The sequence below is a fragment of the Ipomoea nil genome, unplaced genomic scaffold, assembly GCF_001879475.1.
Source record: "Ipomoea nil cultivar Tokyo-kokei standard unplaced genomic scaffold, Asagao_1.1 scaffold0457, whole genome shotgun sequence".
Taxonomy (NCBI): domain Eukaryota; kingdom Viridiplantae; phylum Streptophyta; class Magnoliopsida; order Solanales; family Convolvulaceae; genus Ipomoea; species Ipomoea nil.
In genome coordinates this window covers 800,988-811,030 of record NW_017616885.1, presented here as the reverse complement: position 1 = coordinate 811,030, position 10,043 = coordinate 800,988, and positions in this window count along the sequence as shown.

Sequence of the window (10,043 nt, the reverse complement as noted above, 5' to 3'; positions counted from 1 at the left end):
AATTAAGGAGTGTCTGGAGTTGTATAGTCTGGCCTCGGGGCAATTGATCAACTATGAAAAATCAACGGCAGTGTTTAGCAACAATACATCATCAATAGTCTGGGACCGAGTTGCGAGTCTGATTGGAGTCCCAGAAGCAGCTGATTTAGGACGCTATCTGGGTCTTCCGTCGGCCTTGGGACGCAACAAGTCGGAAGTCTTTAAATATATCGAAGGCAATATTCGGGGAAGAATTGGGGCCTGGCAGAACAAGCTTTTATCCCGAGCAGGTAAAGAAGTCCTTCTAAAGAGCATTGCGCAATCAATGCCTATTTTCACTATGTCGGTTTTCTTATTACCCCTGAGAATCTGTGACTCCCTAGAAAAAATGCTCAATCGCTTCTGGTGGGGTGGTGGGGGGGGGGGGGGGAGGTAGCCGAGGGATTCATTGACTTTGTTGGGATCGTATGTGTATGTCAAAGGCAAATGGTGGGCTTGGTTTTAAAAAATTACATGATTTTAATATCGCCCTTTTGGCTAAACAAGGGTGGCGTCTGTTGATCCACCCGAATTCTTTGGTTGGCCAAATTATGAAAGCCAAGTATTATCCCAGGACAGATTTCATGGAAGCGCAGTTGGGAGGGAATCCGAGCTACATCTGGCGGAGTATCCTAGCCGGCTGAGAGGTGTTAAAGCTGGGGCTCGCTAGACGCATTGGGGATGGGAACGATACGACAATATGGAGCTGGAATTAGATTGCTGCTGCTTCCAATGTCCGGTTAGCCACCCCGTGTGTGGAGCATCTCCAGGCAGCGACGGTACGTGGGCTGATGGATGAACACGGTCGGTGGGACGAGGATCTCATCCGTGACATTTTTCTCCCTGAAGATGTGCCGAAAATTCTGGCCACTCCAGTAAATGCACAGTTCCGTGATTGTTGGAGATGGGTAGGTGACATCCGAGGTTGTTATACAGTCAAGCAGGGCTACCATTTGCTCATACAGAATGCATTGTGGAATAGGAACGCAGGTACTTTTCAGGCATGGACAAAGCTTTGGGCGTTACCAATACCCCCGAAGGTGAAGAATTTGTTATGGCGGTGCGCGCGAGAAGTTTTGCCAATCCGTGAGAATCTACACTCTAGAAGGGTTTGGGTCGGAGGAGGCTGTCCGATTTGTGGATATCATGCAGAGACAACTGAGCACTTGTTCTGTGATTGCAGTTTTGCACAAAGCCTTTGGGGACATGCGGATGTGCGCCAAGGACGTGAGTTGCCACGTTTCCTGGCGGATTGGTTCAGTCGGTCGGACGGCGATGATGTGGTCAAGCTAGCTGCCATTTTCTGGATCATTTAGGTTGCCCGTAACGATGCAGTGTGGCGAAATAAATACCCTTCTACCGTGTGAGCGTGTGATCATCTTGGCCGTTTGCAACTGGATTGGAAAGAGGCTTATTCGGGCAGACATCATTCGAATGGAACCGGTTCTACCCCTGTCGAGTGGACTCCACCGCCGAGAGATGTGCTTAAATGTAATGTAGATGTTTCTGTCTCTAGAAGTGGTGCCGGCTTTGGTGCTGTGCTACGTGATCGTGCAGGAACTTTTGTTGCGGCAAGGTGTGGACGTTTGGTAGGCGAGGATGATCCATTCATGGCAGAGATTTTAGGAGTCAAGGAGGCCTTGACTTGGATTAAGACGCAAGGCTACAGCAATATTAGCTTAGAATCAGATTGTTTAAATTTTTGTACTACTTTCAATTCTAGTTTTTCTGATTTTTCTTATGCTGGTTTAATTGTGAAGCAATGTAAGTCGATTGCTAGGGATATCGGGAATATTACTGTATCCCATATCAGGAGGTCAGCGAATCGTGTGGCTCATGAGCTTGCTCGGGCGACCGTTTCTACGGCTGTCTCAGGAGTGTGGACGGGTGTCCCACCTGATTGTATTGCGCATTTATTATGATCAGTAATGGAAGGTTCTTTTTGCGTTCAAAAAAAAAAAAAAATCCGGCCACTTGGCCATTTGCAAGTTTCGGCCACTTGGCCGAAACTTGCACACTAACCCCCACGAAAACATCACAAAGTTTCGTGTTCTACAATGGCTGTGTCGAAAAATGAATACCGAAGTTTTGGCATAACTTAACCCGCAAGGCCTGTCAATTTCCGAACGACATTCGTGCCCGCGCACACGAGATTAGGCTTGATCCAAGCCTTTTCAATCTCATGCGCGAAAGAGAGCCTCTATGCTATACAATTCAATAAGCTTAAAAAGAGTTGTTGTATAAATAGTGGGGCAAATCCTCTTCCCAAATCAATGTGGGACAAAAGCTCACTTTTTCCCTTCATTTTCCAACTCAAATGGGTCTACTTTGAGAATCAATATCTCATTCACCCATTATCCGTTTTGAGCGTACAATATATCAATCTCTTCGTCTCACTACGAAGAACCCGAATCTACTTTGACCCGACCAAAATCGAAAGTGGACCACACTGATAATTGTACCACAAAATAGCCACTTAATATGCCATTTTAAGCTATTTTTTCCAACACTTACATGAATAATTCAGGGAGAAAAAGTGTTATAAGTATATAACTCAGAGGGAAAAAGTGTCATTTTCCTTTATTTTTACTTTAAATATTAACGGCGGTTATAAAACCCCCGCTAAATTATGCTTTAATTTTAAAATTATTTCTTGTTGGTCCCGATATCGAATGAAGAGAGTCTAGAGAGGGGGGGGGGGGGGGGGATAGACTCTATGTGTAACACCCCGTGTTACGGCCTTCAATCCTGGATTAATTATTTAATTAATCCCGCTAATAATAATTAAATATGATTTAATTATGTTAGGGTCCCCTTTAATTAATTAATAGGGTCCACCATGAACCGTGGACCCTTGCCTAAATTAGAGGCTTAAGCCTATTAGGAATAAAGAAAGTAAACCTTTTACTATTCAGATCCTAATTAGGAATCCTAGACCTAGTTATCCATTAGGAATAAAAGAAGTAGGCCTTTTACTATTCAGATTGTGATCCGCTTTAATTATCCCTAAAGCAAGTCCTTAAGTCCTATAAGGAATAGAATTAGTAAACCCATACCATTCAGGCCCTAATTAGAAGTCTTAAATATATAAATAGGGAACTTAGGAGGCACCTAGAATTCCCACCACAATAATCTCTCACCATCCAAAGAGTTCCAAGAATTCCCCTAGGAGAAATCCAGAAAGCAAGAAAGCTTAAAGAAAGATCCTTCATAGCCAAGGAATTAATTAAGGCTAAGAGGTAACCCATGTCTCAACAAAACCTATTTTCATAGCTATATTTTCCCCTTAGGGTTTCCCCCATATAATTGTGAATGGCGATTTATGATGATTATTATTGGTACTGATATAATGATTTCATGAGGAATCTTGATAATCTTGATATTGGGAGTTTCTTGATAAATATGATGTTCTTGATAATTAATTGGAATTCTTGATGATTATGTATTGTTCTTGGTAATTATGGCATTCTTGATGATTGATTGGTATCCTTGGTGATTATGTGTTGTTCTTACTGAATCTTGCAATTAGAAGACGAATCGTATTCTTGTTGATATAAAAGTGATTAGAACCCTAGGTTGTATCGTATGTTATTATTCTTGGATTATCGGGTGGGGAAATCGCATGTTTGGGGGTGGATTATGTTTAGAAAAGCATGATAGGCTATGTGCCGTTCGTTTCTCGTAATTGATCCGTTAATTGTCTACGTGTTGTCGTTAATTGCGTTGTAAAGTGTCTAAGCATGGTTTCGGGTTCCACAACGGTTCCCGAGGCGAAAAGTGATGAAAAGAGTCAGTGGGGGGTAGGTGGGGGTAGGGGACCCGCCACATGCCCGTGGCAACTTCGAGCAGTTCCGGCAGCGGGCAGCCGGCGGGCGGGCAGCTGCCCGCCGGGCACCCGCTGCCCAGAACAGTGTTGGCCGGCGGGCAGCCGGCGGGTGGACCCCCACCCACCGGCTACCCGCTGGAAATTCTCCCCCTCGGGACCCCGGCTTCCCCGTTTGATGTTTCCCCGATCCCCGTGGCGTCCCAACGGACCCCGTTTATCGTGCGTATGTCTAGTTTGATATTTCGGGTACCGTTCGTAGGTTTATGAGTCTATTATATTGCATGCTAGTTGAATTGGTACCCGGTTGGCCTAGGTGGAAGAAGTATGAACCCCTTAGGGCTATTCTTAGCATGTGATGGATCACGCATAGGTTTCGTTATACGTTTATCCCCCTTCCCAACGTGTAATGTGGGTTGCATGTGCTTGCTATGTGTTATGTGTGGGTGTTGCCCCAATTCGGTTGCGATCGGATTGGCTATCCTGAGCTGCGGTTCAGAAGCCGGCTACAGTCAGATGGGAATTCCTGGCTGCAGTCGGATGACGGTATCCTGGGCTGCGGTCCAGAAGCTGGTTGTAGTCAGATAGGAATTCCTGGCTGCAATCAGATGACATTTTCCCGAGCTGCGGTTCGGAGGCTGGCTGTAGTCAGATGGGAATTCCTGGCTACAGTCGGATAACACACTCTCTTGGGCTGCGGTCCACTGTTTGGTTGCGATCAAATATTATTATGAGCTGCGGTTCATCGGTCGGTTGCGATCGACCCCTCCGTGTTGCGATACGGGGCAGGGTGCTGCGGGGCCGTGTCAGAGCTATATGCGCTGACCCTCATGTATGGGCATGCGATTGGTCCTATGGCGCCAACAAAGTGTGCTATGTGTTGTGCTATGGATAAGTTGTGGTTATGAGTATCGTGGTGATTGTGACTATGGGTTTTATGTTGGGGACTGCTTATGTTGGGTTATGATTATTGTTTATGCTTACCGTATCTGCCTTATCTGTGTGAACTGCATATGCTCGTTATAACTGTTGCTTGTGTCTGGCTTTATCTGTCGAGTCATTCCCGGTTTTAAAGCTAGAGTTCGTAGGATATACTCTCATGCTCAAAATGGTTTTCGTATATCTATATATATTGCTATATGTATTGTATTGCAACGCGTTGGAGTGGGTTACCAGCATCTCTCGCTGAACAGATATATTTGGCTTTCAGGCACAGAGGATTAAGTCACTGGAGCGCACTAGAACTTGGAGTGTAGAAGTAGATAGTTTCCTTTGGCCTGCGAGCCACGTTTATGTAATTACGTTTTGAGGATATTAGTTAGTTAGCCTGTGCACTTGGGTTCTCTAGCCCAGGTGTGGCATAGCACCCCGTACGCTTGTATTTATATCTTGGGATTTAATAAGATTCTGTCTTTATTATAAGTTTTAAAAGTCTTGAAAATCTGGGGTGTTACAGTTGGTATCAGAGCCTAAGTTTTACCCTAGGATAAGACTCTTAAGACCGGACTTTAGGACATTAGGCTTGAACTCTAGGTAACTAGGAACATAGGACTTAGGAATCTTAGGACGCGCAGTGAGATCGTGAAACCTACACATAACCTCCCCTCACTTATCCCTCCATGAATTAAAGAACCTCCCTACGCTTACCACACCAAGGTAAGGGTGCAGCACACTGACCCGTCACTACAATAAATATTGGCCCTAAAGACCAGCAGCACGGCGCCAACAAGAAGACAGTCGAGGACCCCACACTCCTCGCAGAATGAATCCGAACCTTCATCAAAATCCTTGGGTTAATGGAATGCCCAGGGGAGCACCGCGTAGAGATAGCCTCGGTCGAAGACACGAGGCTGATCTTTGATAAATCCAAAAAGGACCCACTTGTGGGTAACAACCGGGGGTCCAGCTAGGAGTGCCTAGGGGCACGACTACAAGGACGATTCCACCCCGCACCCACAAGGGCAACCACGTACAAGAAATCCCCCACCACCTTCGTCGAACGCAAACGCAGTCTTCGCCCAACAAGTCTCTAACCATCGACCACCCACATCCTCGGGAGAAGAGGATCCCGTAATCCTAGGAGAATGGATCCGAACCCTCGACAAAATCCTCGAGTTAGCAGGACGCCTAGAGGAACGCCGCGTGGAGGTAGCCTCGTTCTACTTCGGACACGAGGCCGACCCCTGGTAGATCCATGAGGGTCCCACTTACCAACAAGAACTGGGGTTCAACTGGGAACACCTCAAGGCGCGACTTCGAGAGCGGTTTTATCCAACACACGTAAAAGCATCCATGTACGAAGAGTTTCTCCATCTAAGACAAGGGACAACTACCGTCATGGAATACCAACAAACGATTCCTTGAACTAGTACGCTTCACAATAGAACTAGTCCCACCGAGGTAACCGGAGTAGAGAGATTCGTATCGGGCCTCAACTTTGAAGCCCGAAAAGCACTAGTGATAAGCAGACCTCGGACTCTCAACGAGGCTTACTCCAGTGCCACTAATCTCTACCGAATCCAACTACTCCAAACGCGGAATCCAGGAATAAACCCGAAAGAAGAAGTAACGGAAGTGGGAGGCCGCTCCCTCCAGCATGAGCGAACCCTTTCGGAACTGGTCACAAATGGGCGCAACTATCCCAGCCCGGAGACTGGGAACGCCAATTCGAATGCAAGGAGGTAAGGTAGTACGTCAACGACACCCTTTCCTAATCATTGGCACGAATCACCGAAAGGGGCTCGATATGACAAGAAGATGCAACGAACACATGGAAAGTATCATACAACTAGAACCTCACAGCAATAAGGATCTTACCTTGGAACAAGGACCTTGATGGTTTTAAGGCACCGTGAGAAGTACGTGAGACACGCAAAGTCGCCGATACACCATACGACGTCAAGGGCAGTCAATCAAATGCATCCCAAGGAAGGGAAATGCATCACCGAGCACTCAGTCACCAAAGGATTGAACAAAGAGCGGGCGACAAGCCGAACTCCAAGAAGAACCAAGAGGGCTTACCCTTAATCAAGCAAGGAAGAGACGAAGTTGGTCTATAACCAAACTACCCGGTGAAGATGACGAGGTTGCTGATTGGAAACCGGACCCAACCTACTAAGCGGAACGAACATACAAGAGTCTTGACCCATCTAGAACTCGTGCTTAAGGATCAATAAACGTTGTACGATGGGTCATCCTATGTATTCAGACCCCTTTTAGTGCACAAGGGCATGGGACTTGTCAGAACATGAATCGGTGCCTTTTTGGGGTCTTTCCCAAGGGAATTGACTCTTCCTAGTCATTTTCCCGCGGGTCCCCAACGGGTCCTTGACGGGACCTTGGCAGGAGCTTGGCAGGCGGACGACCACCCACCTCACGCCCACTGGTACAATGTGCTGATTTCTTAACCCCTCATTTTATTGATTTGCGACGCACTTGTGTACCTCGATTGCTGAATGTGAGTCTCGGATAAGAAACCATGGACCACCCAAACATAGTACCCCACGTAAAAGACCTTGACGCACGAGGCACCATCGGGAAATCATAATCAATTACTTTGCACGAGTAATTGAAGTTGGATCCTACGATACAACCGACTAGGGATGTTTGGCATAAAGGATTGCGCAAACCAAGGAGGCGAGTTGGGAACTCGTGCTAAGAACCCACGAAGACCTTAAAAGTCAAAATGCTAAACCGGGACTCCTCCAAACCATGGACATCATTCGAGCAAATCAGAGGACTCCTTACAAGTTGTATGGAATCAAGAACTACGTAGTCCATGGTGCTAAGCAAAAGGGGAAAGAGCACATTCACGCCAAGACTTCAAGGGTCATTAAGGACACACAAGGAAATGAGATGACTCGTAAGGTCGCCGAGTCATCCCACAACGAGATTTGGTAACCGACTGCGCTTTAAAAAGAAAAAGGGGCACGCAAGGACACCTTCATCATTAAAAATAACACAAAAGAGCACAACAAGCCGAACCCCGGGTAAGACATGAAGTCTTACTAAGAATTTCATCCACTAAAGAGGAGATGAAATTCAATAAGAAGAGAAATTCAACCCAAAGTCCATCGACTCCCAAGAGACTTTGGGAAGAATTTGGGAAGTGCGCCCTAAGAAATTGGCTTGGTTGACCCAACTTGGTCAAGACCTTGGGCGCATTAAAGAAGTAAGTGTTAAATCACCATGGGAAACTCCCTCAAGATAGAAGAGAAGGATGAAACCTTAGCCTGGGAAGCAAGGTCTAACAAGGATCTTAAAGTCAAGCAAGCGCCAACACCAAGGAAGGAGGATCAACGGCTCGTCGACGCATCGTGATCAAAACATCAAACCAGATTATTCACTTGAGATCAAGAACCCTTAACCCACCGTAGCCGTATTCCTTTCCCCTCCTCGGAAAATCGCCCCCCTCCTTTTTCCAAAACCCTTTCTACCCTTCAAACCCCATTCTTGATTCCATGTTTAACGACTCCACACAAGGCGACAACCTCACAACCCAAGTTGCGACCTTGAAAACCTTGATCCTAATTATTGAATTCAATTTGTCCTCAAGTTGAAACTCACTCTCTTAGTCTTGTAAACCTAATCGTTCCCAAAAACCCAACACACATAGACATACAACTATACAGTTTCCCCGTAGAATACCTTCCCTATAGGACCACCGTGCTACTCTTGACTCGTTAACCCTACAAGGATTTCTAAGCTTCGGGGACGAAGCTTCTCGTAAGGGGGGGGGGAGAGTGTAACACCCCGTGTTACGGCCTTCAATCCTGGATTAATTATTTAATTAATCCCGCTAATAATAATTAAATATGATTTAATTATGTTAGGGTCCCCTTTAATTAATTAATAGGGTCCACCATGAACCGTGGACCCTTGCCTAAATTAGAGGCTTAAGCCTATTAGGAATAAAGAAAGTAAACCTTTTACTATTCAGATCCTAATTAGGAATCCTAGACCTAGTTATCCATTAGGAATAAAAGAAGTAGGCCTTTTACTATTCAGATTGTGATCCGCTTTAATTATCCCTAAAGCAAGTCCCTTAGTCCTATAAGGAATAGAATTAGTAAACCCATACCATTCAGGCCCTAATTAGGAGTCTTAAATATATAAATAGGGAACTTAGAAGGCACCTAGAATTCCCACCACAATAATCTCTCACCATCCAAAGAGTTCCAAGAATTCCCCTAGGAGAAATCAATAAAGCAAGAAAGCTTAAAGAAAGATCCTTCATAGCCAAGGAATTAATTAAGGCTAAGAGGTAACCCATGTCTCAACAAAACCTATTTTCATAGCTATATTTTCCCCTTAGGGTTTCCCCCATATAATTGTGAATGGCGATTTATGATGATTATTATTGGTACTGATATAATGATTTCATGAGGAATCTTGATAATCTTGATATTGGGAGTTTCTTGATAAATATGATGTTCTTGATAATTAATTGGAATTCTTGATGATTATGTATTGTTCTTGGTAATTATGGCATTCTTGATGATTGATTGGTATCCTTGGTGATTATGTGTTGTTCTTACTGAATCTTGCAATTAGAAGACGAATCGTATTCTTGTTGATATAAAAGTGATTAGAACCCTAGGTTGTATCGTATGTTATTATTCTTGGATTATCGGGTGGGGAAATCGCATGTTTGGGGGTGGATTATGTTTAGAAAAGCATGATAGGCTATGTGCCGTTCGTTTCTCGTAATTGATCCGTTAATTGTCTACGTGTTGTCGTTAATTGCGTTGTAAAGCGTCTAAGCATGGTTTCGGGTTCCACAACGGTTCCCGAGGCGAAAAGTGATGAAAAGAGTCAGTGGGGGGTAGGTGGGGGTAGGGGACCTGCCACCTACCCGTGGCAACTTCGGGCAGTTACGGCAGCGGGCAGCCGGCGGGCGGGCAGCTGCCCGCCGGGCACCCGCTGCCCGGAACAGTGTTGGCCGGCGGGCAGCCGGCGGGTGGACCCCCACCCACCGGCTACCCGCTGGAAATTCTCCCCCTCGGGACCCCGGCTTCCCCGTTTGATGTTTCCCCGATCCCCATGGCGTCCCAACGGACCCCGTTTATCGTGCGTATGTCTAGTTTGATGTTTCGGGTACCGTTCGTAGGTTTATGAGTCTATTATATTGCATGCTAGTTGAATTGGTACCCGGTTGGCCTAGGTGGAAGAAGTATGAACCCCTTAGGGCTATTCTTAGCAT